Raw genomic sequence first — 20,870 nt, 5'->3', positions numbered from 1 at the left:
ACATCAACCACAGAGACGTAATCTTCATTTCCTAATATATATTTGGATAAACTCAAAATTGAATTTTTGTGAGCCTATTGTTAACAGTTAACACTTACCACTGAATTGTGTTTTTGAGAATGCTTCACAATCTCTCCGTGGGAGGCAGCATGTCGTCATTTTAGTTGCAACACAATTTTTCTCCTGTTAGAAAGACACATGTTGTGCCTTTTATTAATACAAATGGTACTGTCATCTCAAAATACATGTCACACTACTTTTTTTTTTTTTTTTTTATCTTTCTGTAAAGGGCAGGCCTCCACAAATTCTAGTTTCAATTAGCTAAATTTCTCTCTTCTTTTCCCCAAGAATACTATGAGTCAAAGTGAAGACAGAATATTCTGTGTGTCACTGCTAAGTTTGGATTTGTTTATTGATTTAATTTATTTTTAAAAAATCAAGCCATCTTAATACCCATACACACAATAATAATAACAAAAAAACTGTACGAGCTATACATGAGCCTACCAGTTTACCACTGATTTGTGTTATAATAATATTCAGCAATATTTCTGTACAGATCTGCCCCTGATATAAAATAGATTTTCAGCTCATTTCTAAGTTATTTATAAAAAATAATTTGCAAAATAAATGAAATTGAATTTTAAAAATCTCCACATAACCTGTTTAAAGGCAAGCATTTTGCAATTTCACTTCAAGATACCAAATGACGCCATAATGAGATCTGCTGCATATAATATATTATTATTTATATATTAGGTGCTTTGTAGTGATATGTAGCAAATGATAATATGCCTGCAACCAAATAGAAATCAATTTTCAATGTTCAGTATTGTTCTTAGAAGCACTGGCACTACTTGTACTATCCTCTTTGGACTCAAAGACATTGCAAAACATTAATAGGTTACATCAGCTATCCTCTTGTTATCACTGAACTAATCAATAAAGATAAGCACTTTGTGTGATAAATAAAACAGTAAGGGACGAAGGTGAGGTAACCTTGCATCCTACTAGCTCTCTAATAAAACTGACACAAAGTGTGTATTTAAGAAATCAGGTCTAATGCATTAGCCACAGTACAGCCCTTACTAATGCAGTACAAACAATTTTTCAATGTGACAACAATTATGCTGTGTAAACATATACTGCTTTCAAAGATCACTGCTTCCTAAAATCCAGCCACATGTCCTTATCATAGGGAGCAGACACGACTTTCAGGTGGCTGATGAAAAAAAGGACTATCATCCATGCACAATATAGATTTCCAAAGGGTATTAGAAAAATGTACAGTAACTCCTCATTTAACATCATCCTGGTTAATGATGTTTCGTTGTTACGTCCGTGATTTATTAGAGAACAGACTCATTTAAAGTTGCGCAATGTTTCCTTAGAACATTGTTTGGCCGTGGGGACTTGGAACCAGGGTGGGCCAGCAGTCCCTCCAACAGCTCCCTTCCAATCCCTCCAGCATCTCCTGCCCCTCAGCGGCCTCGTGGATCAGCAACTCCCCCCTCCTTCCCTCTCGCAGCAATCAGCTGTTTCGTGGGCATTCAGGAAGCTTGTTGGGGGAAGGGGAAGGAGCAAGGACGTGCAGGGTGGAGGGGGTGGCATGGTGGTGGGCCTGGGGCAGAGCCGGGGTTGAGCACCCCCCACGCAGTTTGGAAAGTTTGTGCAGCTGTTGCCCTGCATCTATTGTGTCTCCTTCCTCCTGCCTCCCTCAGCACTGCCTTGTAGAGTGTGAGGCTACATTAACAACAATGTGCTAACCCTTGAAGGCTCAGCCGAGTGCTAGTTCATCATTTAGCAGCAAGGCATTTCCTGGGAAATATCCCATCTGATATCAACACGGTTGCTTTAGGAGAAGCTCAGGGAGCTCATGAGCAGGTCCCCAGACAATTCTCTGATTATTACTGTGTATAGACGTATAGATAAAATGTCTTTTGTCTGAAAAAAAAATTCCTTGGAACCTAACCCCCCCATTTATATTAATTCTTATGAGGAAATTGGATTTGAAAAACATCGTTTTGCTCAAAGTTGCATTTTTCAAGAACATAATAACAACATGAAGCGAGGAGTTACTGTAAACCCATTTGTTGGCTGCTTTCAGTGAAAAACATTTTTTAACAGCTACAATAAGGATAACAGAATTTGGCCCAAATTCTGGTCCCAGTGAGATCAGTGCAAGTTTTGCCATTGTTCTTAATGGGACCAGGATTTGGTACATAATTGCTATGTGCTGATTCCACACTGAGTAGCTCTTATTTCCAGTGAGTTGTCCCATTGATTTCAATCTAATGATTCTTGTAAATAAGTGCTACTCACTGCAAGGGCAGAAGAACTGGGCCTCATTTAAATACAAAGATGGGGAATATCTACATATACTGATGGTAGATATCACTGGATGGATAATGATGTCTGAATATAATGTACTTATGAAAAATATATTGGTGCAAAGCATAGCTACTCATTAATAAACAACTTGTGGAGTGTCTTAGATAAACAGTGGAAGTGTCCATCTGGATATTTATTACATAGTTTGAGAGGAAGCCTAACATTACGGTAATTAGGTTATACACACCCTCTGAGGAATCAGATGCTGAAAATGAAGACAACTTTTATTCCAAGTTATGACAATGTTTCAAATCTCTCCATATGCTAGCATCAGTTTTTTTTCCTGAGATTTCAATGCTCACGTGGATTCTAACAGCCATTCCAACTCTTTAAGATTAGTAAGTGATTAAACCTAGTATATAAGACATAAGGATATAAGGAATGGCTAGACCGTGAAAATCCACTAGGCCCAACATATCTTCCCCCTTTCAATATTTATTTTAATCTTGAACTTCCCTGTTTAGTCACTGCATATAGTTTAATTCATACTATATGCAGTAAGTGTATTTTAAATTCATTCATACTCCTCTTTTGATAAGTTTAATATTTTTATTGCTGAGTGAGGTAGCTCTCTTACAATTACCAACCTCACAGTAAACACTTAAATAATGAAAACATTCCCTATAATTTCCTCACTATTCCTCATTCTGTCCCATATTTTAGAACCTATATATGAGCCAAATATGTGAACTCCAATCTGTACTTACTAATGTAAGTTACAAAACCTCTATATCTTTTTGTTGTATTAAATACTCTATTATTATAAATTGAAAGCATCCTTACTTTATATATATAGGGATATAATCCCTTTTTGGTAAATGCATCCTTCCATGGAAATGATGGTCAATACTGAACAAAATATTCTCAGTGAAGTCTAGTGAAACAATACTATCGTGTTTAAAAAAATCAAATTCTTTCCTTCTCTTGAATCCTCACAGTATCTTTATTTTAAAACAAAACAACTCAGAAACCATCGTTAGCCATAAAAACAGATGATGATTTAAAAGATTTTCCTTTAATGTTTTCTTACCATATCTTTGATCAGTAGGATGCACAATTATTTAATTTAACACACACTCTCTTATTTTTAGTACATTGACCTTACTTAATATTTGCCTACATTAAAATAAATACACCTCTACCCTGATATAACGCTGTCCTCGGGAGCCAAAAAAAATCTTACTGCATTATATTGAACTTGCTTTGATCCACAGGAGTGCGCAGCCTCCCCCCCCGAGCACTGTTTTACCGTGTTATATCCGAATTCATGTTATATCAGGTCGCGTTATATCGAGGTAGAGGTGTATTTCACTGACTGGCCAATTTACTTAAAAGACTCCAATCCTGCAGTTTCATTTGTATATTATTATTAGATAGGTCTTTGGCATGTGGGCCAACTTTGATATCCCACAATTGATATCAATTTCTTGTGGCTGTAACCAGCAAACTAGGGTGTAGAAATCTGCATGTCGGTAGGCAAAGCTGGCATACAAAGATGAATTCAGAACCTGGTGCATTACAATGCAATGAATAATAGCAATGTTTCAGATGCAACACAGAGCAAGTAATGTCTAAAATTCCTGGGCTAAGGAGCCTCCACCAGATGTAACAATTCAATAGCCATGTAGTTTCCCCTTTCATGAGTTACTTTTCCATTCCACAAGCTATTTTACTCCTGTGCCAATAACTACATATCTCTGTCAATTATATTTGATGTGGAACTTTCAAATCATCCTCATTTTTAAAAAATCTAAGTACTGTATACTTTCCAACATACATTGCATTTCCTTTGCTTCAAAGCCCACTGATACTTTGGATCAGACCTCAAGCGGTTTGTGATGCAGTCCTTCCACATATAGAACTACCATAGATTTTAATGGTCACTCTATTTAAAAAAAGGAAGGGGAAAGGTAGAATATGACTGATGTTTCAGGTAGAGTATGACTGAAGTCTGACAGATTACAAATTAGAGGTGGATATGTAACAGGACCTTTTTGTTTAAAAAAAAATAGATAAGCATGACCTTCTTTTATGAGATCACAGGACAAGATCTCTAGGCAAATTAGGCTTTTAAGAGTGTCCCCACAGTTACTCCTACAATGTGTTTCTTGTGTCTTTTACTCTTCACATAAATACCTAACATAAAGGAATTGAGGTGAATGGAAGGCAAGCAGAGGGCAGACAAAGTGTGCAAGGAAGAAATTAGGGGGAAGATGAACTTGGGATTCTCAGTGATAGGCTCAAGAGTTCACATTTGAGGTGGGCTGAACATGTGATAAGAATGGGATACGAACAACCAGCAAAGAAAGCATGGGAGGAAGAGGATAGCAAGAAAAAATGTGGAAGACCGAGGATATGATGGAAAGGCTCCATCAAGAGAAGTTTGGAGAGAAAAGAACTAGAACTCCAAGACCTATGAATCTATGCTATGGACTGGAAGAAGTGGTGAAGAATTGTGGGTATCTCTGACCCTTTGTGAACAGGAAAGGAAGAAAGAAAGAAAAGGGAGACATAATACCAAGGAACCACAGGAGCACGGTGGGGGACTGTAAACAGGTGCCAACCCAGGGTGCCCCCTCATGGACTGGGATGACACTGCAGGCACCTTGCCTCAGTTTCGTTTTCAGTCCTCAAAAATAATTCACATACACCCAGAGTCTTTAAAAAAAAAAGTTCCCCTTCTCTTGGGATCTAATTTATTAAATGTCGTTCAGATCCCCAAAATGCCCCTTTCCACCACCCACCTTCAATGTTATGGTTTCATAATCCTCTTTCTCGGGATTGTGTTTCTAGCTGACTTCTCACTCTCCTCGGAGCCTTTGTTTATGAGTCACTCACCCTCAGTCACCTGACCGCTTCTTCACCTTTCCTAGGTGGGTCTAATTTCCCTAAATATAGGTCTGGACTAGCTCATTCTAGAATCTATTGGTCTCAGGCCCTTAAAGGAAATATAGCCTGGGTTTGGGCCTATACCTTCCCCCTCACAGACACTAACTATTCTTGGGACCATCTACCTTTTATCCAATATCCATTTTTGGTTATTCCAGACACCTGGAACAGAGTAACTGGCCCCTCACATTACTATAAAGGGCCATTGCCCTGTTACAGTGCCAAATAACTGGGTTTCCTAAACATATATTACACCCAAGACCTAGCTCCAGCTGGGTTCTGGTAGCTTCTGAAACATAGGAGACAGAGATACCACCAAATAGCTAACAAATTATTTGAAAGGATATTATCTGATTCCTATACCCTACAGTGTTTTAATACAGAATGTGATGTCCTTCTTTGCTCAACTAATGATCAATTCATCGGTTTAAAACTACTTCCTACATAAGACAATATGATCTTGTGGCTAGACCCAGGATACCAGGAGTCACAGCTCCCTGTGTTATGTTCTTTTCTTTACAATTGACACTCTCTGATTTAGACCAAAATTTCAATCCTGACTGAAAATAATGTGTATAGTTAGGCTCCTAAATCTATATCCAGGCACTCAGATAAGTAGCTTTAAAAAAAAAGGTACTCAGCACCTGGAGTTCCCTTGAAGTCCATTGAAGTCACTACTAAGAATCAAGCCGCTAACTAACTTTAGACAGTCAAATTTTAAAAACTGTGGGCCTGCCACCTGTGTCAATGTATCTATCTGAAAAAATAACATAATTATACCTCACCCATCTTTAAAAAAGGGAAGAAGAAGAATCCGGGGAACTAAAGACTGGTCAGCCTCACCTCAGTCCCCGGAAAAATCATGGAGCAGGTCCTCAAGGAATCCATTTTGAAGCACTTGGAGGAGAAGAAGGTGATCAGGAACAGTCAACATGGATTCAACAAGAGCAAGTAATTTGCCTTCTATGATGAGATAACTGGCTCTGTGGATATGGGGAAAGTGATGGACGTGATATATCTTGACTTTAGCAAAGCTTTTGATATGGTCTCCCACAGTATTCTTGTCAACAAGTTAAAGAAGTATGGGTAGGATGAATGGAATATAAGGTAGATAGAAAGCTGGCTAGATCATCGGGCTCAACGGGTAGTGATCAATGGCTCGATGTCTAGTTGGCAGCCAATATCAAGTGGAGTGCCCCAGAGGTCAGTCCTGGATCCGGTTTTGTTCAACATCTTCATTAATGATCTGTATGATGGGATGAATTGCACCCTCAGCAAGTCTGCAGATGACACTAAGCTGTGGGGAGAAGTAGATATGCTGGAGGGTAGGGATAGGCTCCAGAGTGACCTAGACAAATTGGAGGATTGGGCCAAAAGAAATCTGATAAGGTTCAACAAGAACAAGTGCAAAGTCATGCACTTAGGATGGAAGAATCCCATGCCCGGCTACAGGCTGGGGACTGACTGGCTAACCAGAAGTTCTGCAGAAAAGGACCTGGGGATTACAGTGGACGAGAAGCTGGATATGATATCAATAGTGTGCCCTTGTTGCCAAGAAGGCTAATGGCATATTAGGCTGCATTAGTAGGAGCATTGCCAGCAGATCAAGGGAAGTGATTATTCCCCTCTATTTGGCACTGGTGAGGCCACATATGGAGTATTGCATCCAGATTTGGGGCCCCCCACTACAGAAAGGATGTGGACAAATTGGAGAGAGTCCAGCGGATGGCAACAAAAATGATTAGGGGGCTGGGGAACATGACTTATGAGGAGAGGCTGAGGGAACTGAGCTTATTTAGTCTGCAGAAGAGAAGAGTGAGGGGGGATTTGATAGCAGCTTTCAATTACATGAAAGGGGGTTCCAAAGTGGATGGAGCTAAGCTGTTCTCAGTGGTGGCAGATGACAGAACAATGAGCAATGGTCTCAAGTTGCAGTGTGGGAGATCTAGTTTGGATATTAGGAAAAACTATTTCACTAGGAGGGTGATGAAGCACTGGAATGGGTTACCTAGGGAGGTGGTGGAATCTCCATCCTTAGAGGTTTTTAAGGCCTGGGTTCACAAAGCCCTGGCTGGGATGATTTAGTTGGGGTTGGTCCTACTTTAAGAAGGGGGTTGGACTAGATGACATCTTGAGGTCTCGTCCAACCCTAATCGTCTATGATTCTCTGATTCTTACTCCCCCAAGGGGCAATGAGGCTTACATGTTAATGAAGGGCAAAGTATTATTATCAAGGGCCTCTTTTTGCAGCAATGTCATGGGTGTGCCTTTCCAGAATTCAAAATGCCAGTCATATCACTTCTAAAATTATCAACTCACAATTTTTTACTTACTTGAAAATTTGATTTGATATGCTTTTTATACTCCTAAAATGTCCATCTTTACTTCTGATCATTCCAAATGTTAGCTGTGCAACCTTTCTTCCATTTTCTAACACATTCATAAACACAGTTTCTATTTTAGGTAATTGTTATCCTTTTATAAAAATCGGGGGTGGGTGGGAGGGGGAACCTCACAATGACTTTAGTAATAAATACTTGTATATTTTCCATGAACTATATATCTGAAATCAAAACAACATAGATGACTATTTCTTTTTAAGCAATATCTCTCATACATGTTACCAGTACTCAGTGATCTCCATTGGCTGCCTGTGAGTTTCTAGGTTGAGCATAAGGTGTTGGCTTTGATGTGTAAATCCTCAGATTTCTTGCAGCCTGCCTACTTGAGACACCACCTGCTGCCATACTGCTATAGTTACAATCAGCAAAGGCCCTTGAGCTTGATTCCCCTAACTCTAAAGATGAGGAATACTGGCAGAGCATTCTCTGTAGAACTCATTGCCTTTAAAATACCCTGCCCCAGAAGGCCCAGAATACTCAGTTTGCTGAACTTCTGTGCACAATGTAAAGCTTATTTGTTTGAGCAGGCCCTGGCAGAGAGCTGAGGCAGTGATAGGGAGTAGACATCTGGTGAAAAAGTGGCATTTTTTTTTAAGCTGTATTGGTCACAGCTGATCATGGCTGGGGTTCAAGTGATGTGCAGCGGGGGAGAGTAGAAGAAGAAGTGCTGCTGTGTTTTGCTAATAGTTACTGTATATCCCCTGTTCTGATGTTTTTACAGTGTATGATAATGGACATTGCATAAACAACCTTTGGTGTGGAGTTTGTAGAAGAATTAACTATAAATAAATATATAAAACGATTAATAATCCCTAGCTCTTATATAGTGCTTTTCATCTGCAGATCTTAAAGCACTTCACAAAGGAAGTTTACATCACAACATTAAGTAATTACTGGATCAGAAACCTCCTTTCCCACTGCTCTCCCAAACCATCTATCATGTGCTATCTCATGTGGTTTATGTCTATTTTAAGGCCTTGGCCGCCCCTATGACTCCAAAGGGCCTCCTCAGATGCCCAAATTTCCATTCACTCAAATCTAGTTGAATCCTGTGTTGTAGGAGTAGGATTTTATATTTGTATTAGAGGTTATAATGATTGACGGTTATAATAATGTAGTATGTATTTAATGTATGATTTGATCATCCTGCCAGCCACCCTTTTTGAATAGCAGAAAGGAATGACCCTCTGGGACATTGGTAGAAACACATCTGACAGACTGCCAGTGTCTGTACTGATGTTAAGGCAGGGACAGACCAGAACAATCGTTATGGCTGATTATGGTCACCCTCTGTTTTAGGATAAGTTATAATGCTTACTATGGGGTCTTGTTTCCTATATGCATTACAAATTAGGCCGTTTAGTTAAATATACATTTCTTTGTTTTAAGGTTTAATAAGTAAGAGACACGATCTTGTATTGTGTCTATGTTAATGAGATTAGAGGCATGTTGAAGGCCCGGGCTCCAATGTGAACTGTTTTGGTCACAAGATTTACTAAAGTTTAATTTACAATGTCTTTTTTGCTCAACATAAAACATTGCTGTTTGTATACCTTTGAAGGTCTCTGTAAAAGACTGTTTGTGTGAATGAGCAATGTATGCATCAGGAAAAGATAAGGTGTGAAGGCCATTGTTAAAGTCAGATGGTCAAGGAAGGAGGAGTGAAGAGACTTAATGACACCAGAGAACCATCAACATGCATCCATAATTGAGGAAGGGCAGATTGACGACCCTTTGGTGGAGGCTGACACCCCTAAAGACAAGATAATTGATTAAATCGAAACCAGGACAGGATGACCCTCTCAGAGGTGCTTTGGAGTGTTAACATCAAAAAATAACACCAATTAAGGAGTAACCAGTCATAAATGACACAGCAAAATCCATAGACTTCAATGAAGAAAAAGGACTATAAGAACAGGGTGCTTTGCCATGGAATTTGGGGTTCGTCTTGCCACAACTCCAAGAGCATCGGATCGCAACTGACAGAGCCCAGCTCCCCTCTGCAACCAATCTGGCTGGCCACTGGATTGATCCAGACTCTGGTCTGGTAACTATAAACATCGACTGGCAGAACTGTGTGCATGGTGTGTGGGGTGTGTGTGTGGGGGTGTGTGTGTGTGTGACTGACTGAAAAGCATATGCTAACTGCTGTATTCTCAATAAATGTGGCGTGTTGCCTTTTTCCCCTATAAAAAGATCTTGTGTGCTTTTTATAAGCATAGCAGTGTAAGCTCCTTGAGGCAGGGATTGTTTCTGCTCTCTCCTGGTACCGCTCCTTGAATAACTTTGGTGCTTAAAAACAATGAATAAATACTAGTAATTAAAATATTCTCCACAATTTAACATTCATAGTATTTCTTTGTGCTCCTCTAATTATCCTTTTACCTTAATTCTGTTTATTTTATAGATCTCCCAATTCTCCCTGCCAGATTGTTTGTAATTTTAAATGATTTTAGATTATACTTTAAACTGTGTATATCCCTGCTTAACCATATTGACCTCTGTTGTCCATTTACAGTACTTGTTTAGACTTAATCTGCATGAGTTGCCACTGCTGTCTTTTCAACAATTTCTTAAATGCCGTACTTCCTCTCTCTATGTTTTTGGGACATAAGCAATTTGCAGGTTACGTCAACAGACATATAAAAGGGGGGCTTATAACAGATGCAAGACTGAGTGAGGAAGTCTCAAATTAGTGTTAGCCTGATAAGAAGTGACTTTGTATTCTTCACTGTTCTCACAGCTAATTTTAACTCCTAGGGAACTTAGCACTCCTTTTAAGTATAAAGAAGAACAGGAGTACTTGTGGCACCTTAGAGACTAACAAATTTATTAGAGCATAAGCTTTCGTGGACTACAGCCCACTTCTTCGGATGCATATAGCTGTCCTTTTTCCTTTGTAGAGAGGCAAAGTTTGTCTATATGCATCCGAAGAAGAGGGCTGTAGTCCACGAAAGCTTATGCTCTAATAAATTTGTTAGTCTCTAAGGTGCCACAAGTACTCCTGTTCTTCTTTTTGCGGATACAGACTAACACGGCTGCTACTCTGAAACCTTTTAAGTATGCCTTTCTGAAATCAAAGACATTTATTTCCTCCTCCTTCATTGTTTATATCTCAACAATTTAATGAAGTTATAATCACTAGATCTTTGATGCTCCCCAAATTCTATTTACTTAGCATACTTGGCTTATTTCCTAGGAGTAGATCAACAATAGCCTCTGATTTTTAAGGTTCTACAATCATTACAATGCAAAAGCAATGAAGACGTATGTGCTATCATTATTATTGCAAAGTTATCCTAGTCATTATTTGAGAAATAAACTCCCCCATGACTGAAGTCCTGGCTTTCTGACATGCTGTTCTGGTCTGAAAGGATATCTCTTGACCCAGTCTGTCCAACTGGCCTGGAGGTCTCTAGCAATCCCTAGGCATCTCCAGGAACAAACCAAACACATTTACAAAAGGATTTTCAAAATTGCTCAGTGATGTTCTTAGGGCTTGTCTCCACATGAAAGTTAACCTGGAACAAAGTAAAGTGGAAATTAAAAACAAATTGTGATTAAACTCCATTTGTTGAGGCTCTTATTCTGAAGTAACTTAATCCACTTCCAAAAGCAAATAAACTAATTTGGAATAAGAAGATCCATATCTGGAGTTAATAGTAACAGCTATTCCAGAATAACTCTCCATGCAGACAGGTTTCAGAGTGGTAGCCGTGTTAATCTGACAAGCTCCAATTCTGCTTCCATCAGAAACAATGGAAAGCATTCTCATTGACTTCAGTGTCAACAGTCAGGTCAATGCTGAGTTTTATTAAAAATCAACATTTAGTATCCTTACATTTTGCCCAGACAGTTCATTGAGTCAATTACAATATTTGTAAAAGTTCCCCTGTCAACTCAGTATCATATGTATTTAACATTAAAACCATCTTACGTTATTTTGCTGATCTTTTTAATAAAAATCCATAGTCTGGTATTTATATCCCTGTTCATTTTTCTAGGTCAATCTTGTCCCTGTCATTCCATTAGTTTCACACTTTCCCTTGAAATTCTCTGAACTACAAGTCAGAGTATATGTTATATGTGTTGTTTATACTCATTCAGAGAATAGTGGTCTAAATCCACAGCTGTGTTTGGGCAGCTTTATGCTGCTCTCCCAACATAAGCAGCATTAAAGTCAGCATAACTGGCCACCAAAAGATGCCCTTGAATGGCTTTTATTGTCTGCCACAACAGAGTTTTCAGAATTTAGAAGGGCAGAGACAGCAAGAGGCAGGTCTCACAGCTGGAAAGGGGGAATGGACATAAATCCATGCCAGCTGGGAAGGCATCAGAGATAGGCAAATGAGGAGAGCTTGTGCCACTTCTCATTAATATTGTAAGGTAAAAAGACAAAGAGCCAGGTATGGTCATCAGTTAACTTGGAAGCAACTATACAGTATCAAGAACAAGAACTAAGGAAAGGTAGTGCCAGACTGATGTTCTTAGAAACCAGACTGATTTGACTGGAATTCCTCCCACATCATATATAACAGGACACCATGTCTGTTACTGTATGTTGTTTCCTGTCTGACAGTGCCATTAAGTCCATCACTATTAAGCCTGCCTGGAGACCTAGGACATATGAAACCAGCCAATTACATCTCTGTTTGACTGATGTCCCGTTTTCAGACAGGAAACAACATGCAGTGCTAACTAAAAGGTCTGCTCATATTGAGGGGAAGAATCCCACTCCTGTGGTCTGGGGTGTGACACCACAGATGATCTCTTCACACCCCTTTCCTACAGCAGTTCATGAACTCCTGGAGAAGAGTGCTATTGTCCTTTTACTTGCCTCTGGGTGTGAGGCAAACATGCAGCCGAACTAGGGCTGCTTGCTCAGCTGCTGTGATGAGTCAGCACTCAGAACCAACAATGAGTCAGTCTTCAGGCATACAGCAGCAGCAGCCTATCACTGAGCGGAACCTGGGTCAGATGACCCAAGACTCAGATATTTCCACAGCCCCAGTAGAGTTGCAGATCAGTCTGAGCAACAGTGTTACCCGGCCAGGATCCTTCCTGTTGCCTTGCAGTGCACCAGACTCCAGCGCCTCCCAGACTCCTCCCGTTCCAGCCTTGCCTGACCCCCAGTCCTTGCCCTACTCTAGCCTCACCACCAAACTGCCCCAGCCTGGTCTCCACCTCCTGGAAGCGGTTTACAATGCCTAGCCTCTCTTTATACAGAGGCTATCCTCTGGATTCGGAATCTGGACATTGAGCTCCGATGTCTGCATATGAGTAAAGTTGTCTCCTTCTTTAGTTAAGTAGGCATATATATACACAAACACATCAGCCAACATCACTGGTTTCAATGGAGAAACCATTTGCCACATGTATGTTTATTCTGACTGTTCATAGTTATTTCAGCCAAACACTAGTCCCATTTCAGATACTTGTGGTGATAAGTTTCTCTTCAGCTTGAATTCTTGACTCCAATTGTCTGCTGTATCATTGGGTGGGAATTCCAGCAAAGCAAAATGCTAGCAGACTTTCATGGAGGTTAGATATCCTTAGATCAATAGTGGGTGAGCGTTTCCAAGGTGACACACCACCCCTCCGAGTTTGCTGAGTTGGCTTTAGAGATAGAGCATACCAACAGAGTAGGACAAAGTGGTCACAATGCAGAGGATCTCGCTCATAGTCTCAGTTATAACATCAGACAACACCAATCCAGAACCAAACAAATCCTCTGCCTCATTTCATAGTCTTTGAAATAAATTATTTTTTGTTCTTTCTTCATCCATCAACAAAAATTCCATTTATGCTATCTCTCTAAATGAAGGAGGGTAACTTCTCTTTTCTGAACTCCTAACAAGCCTATATGTAACCTGATCTTAGATGGTCAAGAACTGAAATGAATTACCTATTGAACTTTGCTATTCTACATTGACTTCATGGAGTAAGGTACTGGGCAACATGGAATCTGCTCCTAAAATACCAGGTCAAACACCTAATTTGAAAATGATTGGTATTACTGCATTTTCCTTTCTGTGGTACCATGTAAATGCTGTAGTTATATAATATAACATACTTGGTAAATAACACACGAATATTTAACATGGTAAATAAAATTACAAGCTTCTCCCCCCCCCCATGGTACAAAGATGCTTATAACATAATTTGGACCTAGGAGGGATTACTGTGTATGAACAACAGTTGCCATATTTACCATACAATTACAGTATCAATTGAAGTGCACTTTCCATGCAATTAAACTGTCGAAATGTACCATATAAGTGATGGTACTCTCTGCCATGAAAACTAAGACATCAGCTAAGTTTCTTACTGGAGATGGTAGAAATTGTTAAGATAAAATCAGAACCTAAATATTCCCCAAAATTCCAACTGAACCTGTATCAGACTTCTATTAAAGATCAGAACATAACACAAACCAAAAATTAAAAGATACCACAGGCTGCCATATTTTTTTTTCTCTTCAAATAGTACAGATAAGGCTCTATAGTCAGTACAGATAGGGCTCTATAGCTACCAAACTTCAAGCTTCTTATCCCAACTGAATATGAGCCGTGTTGTGGTTCATGCTTCATTAATTCTTATCAGATATAAACTGAAGTTTCTGAAATGAAAGTACCAAAAATTTAAAGCCTACAGAAAATAAAGCTTGAGTTAGAAACACTTGAAAACTTTATATATATATATATATATATATATATNACAATTGTTTATAAAAAAAAAACATTTTCAAAAGAGGACTTTAAAAAAATAGGAAAAAAAGAACTTTGCATTTGAGAAATGTTGACCAGCTCTAATATACAGGATTTAGAGAACCTTACACATTATCACCACATCTATTTTACCTGTTCTGTTAGTGAAGTAAGTTTATTAATATACCGTCTTAGTTAAAGGCCATAATAATTTCATAATAAAATAAATATACATTTTAAATCAATACAACTTCAAAAACACAAATTAAATTTTAAAAAAACAAGATTAACTCTGACCTACAATTATTTACGCAGTCAAAATCACCCCTCTAAAATGATACACGAAAATAAAATATTAATTTAGGTCAAAAGTAATCTCTCTTTCCCATACTTTTTTCTTATTTTTATGACCAACTAGACAAATAGGCTGACAACTTGTAAAAGAGAAATATTTTCACTACATAGCAACTATTCTAATTTCTGAGGTGATGTAGTAAAGGGCATCTGGGCCAGGAATGGAAATAAACCATTTATTTATTGGTAGCAGTACTGTTCTGTCTTCTGTGGGGGACAAAAAACTAGTCTAGAAGAAAAACCATCAGTTTGGCAATTTTTCATGAGTGGTATTATTTTTCTAAAGTAAAATGGAATGAAAATGATCAAAACAATCAGATTTCCATAATGACATCATTTGTGCTCAGACACATATATAAATATCCATACAGGTTTTCATTATAGCCCCTTGTTTTTATTCAATCATAACTTTAAAAAAATGGATTAAGAGAATTTCTGTGATAGTCCTGAAGCCAAAAGTGATTTTATTTCCTTTTGAAAGCTTGAATTAATAACACGTTTCAAACTATCTTTGAGTTTACAAATGGAAAAAATATACTTTTTTTCTGAAAAAACTTTGCCACCTGGATTGGCCTGAAAGAAGGTCCAGTTATCAGTAACTCTCTCAAATGAGTCGACTGAATCATGAGGACTTTTATTAGTGTCTCAGTTGGGCTAATTGTGTAGGATATACACAGTGATTTCAGCCAACAGGCTTCCATTAGGTGGCTAAATCTACTCTAATGTTTGTCTTTCTTTTGGCACACACAGCAATCAGATAACAGATGTGGAGTTTGATCTCTCAACCCTCAGGCATAGCTGCCAGAGTGGCAGTAGAACATACACATTACAGCAACCTCAGATGGAAGCCATCCTGACTACAATGACAAGTTTCCCACCCCTTCCACATTATGAATACCCAGAACAAAAAGCTCACAAATACAGAGCTGCTGTGTCTGGACTACATAGGGTAGTCATAGGAAGCCCACCCTGATTATACTACACCCCATGCCAAGAAATGTTCTTGCAAAAAATCATACATTTGATGACCAAAGTACAAGGTGTGCTATTTACTTGAGGACTTTCATATTCTATATCTTTTGATGAGATATGTCTATCATCAACAACTGACTCCTGACTTCTAGGAATGATTAGAACCACTGAAGGGCAGTTCTAGACAGATCAGTAATGTCCCTTGGTCACCAAATATCCTGCCATCAATTGTACCAAAAGTTGCTGAGACGGCCAACAAGCCCAAATTGGTCTGATCATTCATGACCCCGACAAATATAATCTTAACCCCAAATTCAGGCCAGAACCAAGGATGTCAATAGTGTCCAGCTCTCCCGGAAATGGAATATCAGCCACCCATTCAGTCACTTTCCTGAAAAAGGGAAATTAGAGAGTGACAGTAATTGGCAAGCATCCGAATTGTCTTGCTGAGAAGGGGACAGACCTCTTCATATTTAGAGATGGTCAGTACCTTTCTGCAACTGAGAGAAGCTGATAATGCCTATCAATAATGTCACCACAGCTGTGGCTCTTGCTTGTAACTAATATGGGCAAGTGTGGAAATTGCAGGCAGTGAAGGCTTACAATAATAAAGAAAGAAGACCATTGATGTCCTCTGTAGAAACAAAGCAAAATTTATGGAGGTAAAGGCACACTACAAAAAAGAGTTCACCTGAATAGTACCTCACTGTGTCCACAGATGAGGACAAATAATATTTGTGACATCCTTGGTGACAATGAAATACAATTTTCATTATATTAACACAAAATCCTGTGGAAGATGATGCTCCAGTGTTAGCTCCACAGTTTCTCTTTCCTAAGCTGTAACCAGGCTATTGCAAGTCCAAGAGACTTGTTGGAGTCACAGTGGTGAATCACAATGACTTCTGGGGCCAAAAAATGCTGAGGTACCAGGCAGGAATAGGATGTCAAGGGCATTAACAGAGGATAATAGCTGTCATTGAGCTGCTGACACTTGGCTGGAAAGGAAAAATCAGATACACTTCTTCACCAGAAGGGAAATCACAGAAATCCATAAACAATTAGTCTTTGACACCATGATCAGCTCCATTGATAAAAGTAAAGAAGATCGATAGCATGAAAATGTATGATAGTTAGGCCACATAAGAGTGACCTGAACATCCAAAGTACCTATAAAAAAAACATGAGAAACAAGGTTGAGCATTTGACCAGTTCTCTGGGTGCTCTCCTTGGTCCTCTGTGAGTTAACATTTAATTTTGCATAGCACTCTCAAGAGTTAAGAGATAAATACAGGCACCTTCTCTTAAGTCTTGTTACTTTGGAGCTACTAGAATAGTGCATGTTTCACATGGGCAATGGCATAGCAGTCCTGCAAAGATCTTTCACCACCTACTAAACCAACTAAACCTACATGGGTAGGGCATATGAGTGGGATAAAGGTAAACATATTTTACACTCTGGATTTTCTTATTTTTCTGTCCCAATGGCAGAACTGTTGAAATCCACATAGTTATGATTTCTCAGGTTCCTGAGGTCAGTAGAAGCATTCACTTGGAACAACTAAAATGGGCACATGATCCAGTTTGACCACCAGATAGGAGACGGTTCTAAAGTGATAACTTTCATTCATATGTCTGGCAACCACAACATAGATCACCGGGGAACAATTTTATGTGACTTCAATAGGTAGCTTTTCTAGGAATTTAAGCTGAAGCTAGGGTCATAGTTTTGATGAAATACCAGTACTTCCCAATCTTTAAGTGCTTGGATGTATCGAGAAAGATCAAATATTTTGTTGCCTGTAGTATCATCAAGAATAGTTGTGGACACTACCATGTTGTTTCCTGTCATTCCAAAACCCAAGAACTTCAAAGGCAGTGCAGTACTCCACATAGCACTAGTACCAACTTTAATAAATCTAGCCATCTGATCCCACAACATCATTCCTCAAAGTATAGCCTCCTCAATTTAGTATCTCTGGGAACAGCACAAAGATATGACAGCAGTGACTTTATGTGGCATTAGTGCCTCTGGATACATTTGATACTTTGTAGACACCTTGAGGCATCTGTGTATATTGGGTACTTTTGTACTGATTGGCAAAAGTCAGAAGTACACTTAAATATACAGTGTGAGGATTATTTAAGCATACATAGAAAAAACTAAAAATATGTCATAAAACTCTAAGGGAAGGGTGAGGTGGAACACAAAATGAAAGAGATGACCTTGTGTTCTGTTTGTTTGTTTTGGTAATATAAACAAGCTTGCAGACCTTATTCGTTCTGGCTGTATTTGTACAGCAGACTGTGAGGGAAGTTAAATTTAACTTTTGTCCCAAAAGCTATCAGACAGTTGCTTTTTTACATAATAAAAGTGGGTTTTCCAATATTCTTGCATACCGTGTTAGAGCTCAATATCGTAAACTAATAAGTAGAAATGGTGGGATCTATGCATATTCTAAAATTAATATTCTACATCAATGCTTACATTAAAGGGAAAATGTAGGATGCAATACAAGAAGACTTAAGGCCATTCTTCCCTGAATTCTTACTCAATATTTTCCTTTCTATGGGGAAGCCAAGGCCCAATAAAAGTTCTTAAACTAGGCCTGTTGAAATTGGGCTGGTTGTGAACTCCAAAAGATCTCAGTTCCTTTTAGACACCTAAATAACTGGCCAGATTTTCAAAAGTCAAAATCTAGGTGATAAATGACCCAGTGAGAACTGCGGGGTGCTGAGCACTTCTGAAGACCTGGAGTGAGAATCTGTGCCGTGTCTCAAGGAGCTGCAGCATGGCTTGGAGGCAGGGCAAAGGAATTAAATTGGCTTCAACGTGGCTTTAGAGCCCTCCTTATCCTGGACTGCTCCAAGAGCTGGAGCAGCCTCTGGCATAATTCAGACAATCCTGGGGCCTGTCTAAATTAGAACAACCTCTCAGAGCTGCTATATGGGCCATAGCACGACTAGGAATGGGCTGCGGGAAGAGGCGTGGGCTGAGGGATGTGCTGGCCACCACTTCCCGCAACCCCTATTGGCCTGGAGCGACGAACCGCAGCCAGTGGGAGCTGCGATCGGCCGAACCTGCAGACGCGGTACAGAAACAAACCAGCCCAGCCCGCAAAGGTTGCTGATCCCTGATTTAGAATAAGAATTTAAAACAGAAAAAGTTATCAAGAGAAAAAAAAGTGCTAGTATTTAATAAGGATTAGCCATGGAGAAAATAAGTTTAAAGAGAATGTATACCTTGGAAAACTAATTTGATTTGTTTTATTGCAGAATTCTAAGCCTGTTTCACCATGATCTGCATTAAAATGGGTCTCATGTTTCAAGAATCAGATTTCTACCCCTTCTTGTCATTTACTTGTATCTTTGCCTTAACTTCCTAGAATCACTCTGTCAAGAAAGTTAATGCAGTTACAGGAATTTGTGAGAGACCATTTCACTCACATGCATTGGGACAAACATCTGGTTAGTAAGCAATTTTAATGCATAGATTACAAGACATTTTCCTTAGCTAAAAACAGAAGAGTTTTACATCTGATAAAATAACATATTACATTATGACCTACTCATCACAAATGAAGAGCACAAATAGCTAGAGGGAGATTTATAGGGCCTAAATGTTCTTTCTTAGCCCTATATACATTACACATATCAGATGCAACTCTATTGGATTCCTACTGGTGTAAAACTAGTGCTAGTGCAATCTGAGTCAGGCCCATTATCTTACATATAGAGCACCACAGCTGTTTGGAAAATGATGTATAGTTTACATTATGTGCAATCATATGTATAGGGCAAATTCATTTATTAAGGCAGTGGTCCCAAACTTGATCCGCTGCTTGTGCAGGGAAAGCCCCTGCCGGGCCAGGCCGGTTTGTTTACCTGCCGCATCCGCAGGTTCTGCCAATCACGGCTCCCAGTGGCCGCGGTTCGCTGCTCCAGGCCAATGGGAGCTGCTGGAAGCAGCGCAGGCCAAGGGACGTACCATAAAAATTGTTCCAGCACCCCTGCCTCCACCCACAAAACCACTCTTCTGTGTTTTAACACAGACACTTTTGGTTTGGAGGATGTGCATCAATTCTACGTTGTTTAGAAAAGTAATAGAAAAAAAAGCAGGCTCATAAATATGAAATAACACATAAGGCTTGTTTGAGAGCTATGATGCAGCAACCCCTGCATGAACTCCTCATTAGCTATTAAATTAACAGCTATGAGTGGTGTATGAGTGGGCTCAAGGTACATTTATTTTAGTCTAGGTTTTATTTTCTCATTTTTCTGTACCAATGGCAGAACCATCAAAACCCACATAGCTTTAATAAACCTGCTCTTACATAATAAAAGCAAATTTCCTGAGAACATATGCTGCATATATTTCCCATTTCCCTCAGTTGTTTTGTTTTACAGCTCATTTTGTCAGATTGCAAATAACTGAAACAAAAGAACATAAAAGGTGATTTATTATACTTGTTAGGATAAACAATGAGTTACAAGGAAAAACATTTCTAAACAGAAACATTTTCAGTGATGAAACATTTGGAAGTTGCTGCATTATAAAAGAGGAAATACTTGTGAGGGAGTTCTGTGATCTTTTTTAAATAGGAGCTTTAGCTGAGAAGAAAAAAAAAGGGTACTAAATCACTGTTCAGAATGAAAATAGCCTCTATGGTTTCAAAGGAATAAAACATACCATTCACCCAATGCTGGGTCCCTACAAATTCTGTGGAGTTATGATAGCATTAAGAGTCATGTGCTTCCACTGATTTGTGTGGAATAATGATAATTCCATTATCAAAACTCATGTTTCTGTCTCATCTTAGCTACTGTACCATTCTCTTTCTGGACTCATCTCCCACCAAACCTGAACATTCAGTTGCTAAAATAATCTTCCTCCACCACTACCCTGCACACCCACACCCTCTTTCTAGTCCTTTCTTAGGCTCCCTTTGTCTTTACATTCAAGATCCTTGTACATACTTCTGAGGCTTTGCCCCTAATTACACCCCATTGCCTGCGACTTCCCACCTCATCCCCACAGAAGATTAGGGTTGGAAGAGACCTCAGGAGGTCATCTAGTCCAACCCCCTGCTCAAAGCAGGACCAACCCAACTAACTCATCAAAGCCAAGGCTTTATCAAGCCGGGACTTAAAAACC

At 39.2% G+C, this 20,870-nt stretch overlaps 1 protein-coding gene across 4 annotated transcripts in view; it reads right to left on the bottom strand.

The window, feature by feature from the left end:
* Positions 1 to 20,870, bottom strand: part of NLGN4X (neuroligin 4 X-linked) — a 265,757-nt gene that overhangs the window by 232,885 nt on the left and 12,002 nt on the right. For 2 of the 4 annotated variants that reach the window (XM_034757415.1, XM_034757434.1), the window contains exon 2: positions 99 to 183. The exons of the other annotated variants lie outside the window; for them this stretch is intronic. The gene's annotated coding sequence lies outside the window, so the exon portion shown is untranslated. The remainder of the gene's footprint in view (positions 1 to 98; positions 184 to 20,870) is intronic. 4 annotated transcript variants of the gene reach the window in all.

Source organism: Trachemys scripta, chromosome 1 (assembly GCF_013100865.1).
Source record: "Trachemys scripta elegans isolate TJP31775 chromosome 1, CAS_Tse_1.0, whole genome shotgun sequence".
Classification (NCBI taxonomy): domain Eukaryota; kingdom Metazoa; phylum Chordata; order Testudines; family Emydidae; genus Trachemys; species Trachemys scripta.
This window is presented reverse-complemented; position numbering and strand designations above follow the sequence as displayed.